We start from the raw sequence: 1,920 nt of genomic DNA, 5'->3' as shown, positions 1-1,920 counted from the left end.
ATTAGTAGTATAGTCACACTGACAATGTCTAAACTAGAAAATGAGACACGTGGTCTCACCAAGGGTTCCTGCTAATGTCTGAATTTGGTTTTACAGAAAAGAAAGCTCACAATTTTAAAATCTTATTCAACTATACATTTAACCAATTGACATCAATGGAAGAAATAGAATTAATTGAATCGGGATTATTTCAGAAAGTTTGGGACAATTGTGGCTATATCGTTGATGCTATGATGTATACAGCCATGCTTTTTCTTTATTATTATTATTCACATGCTTTTTTTCTTTCAAGAAGATTAAAGTGATTTATAAACAACTTCTATTAATCCTTTTGTGAATATTGAAATCAAGTTCAACAGAAATTGATTACTGACCAGTCTTCTTCGAAGATATCTGACAGAGTTAATATTCAAGAGGAATTGTAGGATTATGATTATTAACTATAACTTTTTTAAAAATTCAGATTAGGAAATAGGTAAAGTCAGCAGTTCAAACTTGAAAAAGATGTGATCTCTGATTTATGTTCTGATCCATTTTCAAAGGATTTTAAAGGAAATTCTATCCTAGTTTTCAGGTTTTCTTCTTTTCTGGTTTCCTTTCAAGGAAATTTCAGAAGGATTTAATAAACATGTAGGTCAGGCAAATGTCCAGAATGTCTAAGAATGAGATTATAAATTCTTTGCCACCAGAGTTCTCGAACAAGAAAAGCTGGCAACAGCAACGTGCCAAGAACCTTATTTTATGACAATTGGAAATAGTGAAATTTCAATATTAAATTAATTAAACTACAGTCCAGAAATACAGGCAGCATAGCAGCCACGTTATTTCTTACAGGTTTTAAAATTAATAAAAACTTAATTGCAGCACAATTTCATTAAATTTTTATATTGCTTATTAAATTATAATTATACAAATATGAAAATAGGCTTCTGTTACTTGAGTTCTCTTATTTTCTGCTGCTCTTAAAATGATTTATCCTCAAATATAACACTGAGCACCTTTAAGTAGCCTATTTTACAACATCAGACAAAATTAAGCTCCTCGTTTGTCTTAACCTATATTATTTTGCAAGAAAACACTCTTAAGGCTTAATACGTGTTTTACAGGTTTGGAGGGAATGGAAGTACACACAGTCACACAGAAGCTTTACAAAACTTGGACTTGCATTCTTTCTGCAGGTGACTATTAAAAAAATAAAGAGAATGGAAACTCAGAACCATAACAAATGATCTGAAAGCTAAAGCTCTAGAGTACATCCATCCATCCCCACCTTAAACACATTTGTTCTCATTTCAACTTTAAAACTACAAATTACCAATCGCCATGTCTACTGTCGTTTGTGGCCACATGTCCAGGAGCTTAAGTTTCTTCCCGCTTTGGAGTTAGATGCCCTGTGAGAAACTTATTTACATAATTATTCAGAAACTCACAAAGTGTATATGGCCAAATTTTACAGGGATAGTTGCGTCTTCCTGCATCTGGCTGGTGTTGCATGTTCCAACTTTGAGCAGGTAAGACTCACAGTCTTTTCCGAAGATCAGAAAATGAATTACCAGAATTAAATTGCTTATTGGAGAAACCACACACCAGAGGCAAACCTGGTACCAAATGTATCCAAGTTGAATTGAATTTCAAAAACCACCACCAGATTTGCCCAGATTCACCTCTATGACACACACAACCAACCGCAGTTAAAATGGGTCACAAACACAGTTTGCATTACAGAAGTGACCGAGTTTTGGGCATGGCACCAAGTCCTTTCTTTTCCTTTTTTCTCTTCCCTACTTTATCTCTGGTCAGGCTATCCACCAGCCTAACTGAACCCTTTGTTCTGCTGCTCACCCAGAAAAGTCAGTGGGGCTTCCTATTCTTCTGTTTTTCCACCATCTGCACGAAAATAGCCCTCCTCCTACTCTCTAA

This window comes from Pteropus alecto, unplaced genomic scaffold, assembly GCF_000325575.1.
Source record: "Pteropus alecto unplaced genomic scaffold, ASM32557v1 scaffold164, whole genome shotgun sequence".
NCBI classification, from domain to species: domain Eukaryota; kingdom Metazoa; phylum Chordata; class Mammalia; order Chiroptera; family Pteropodidae; genus Pteropus; species Pteropus alecto.
This window is presented reverse-complemented; position numbering follows the sequence as displayed.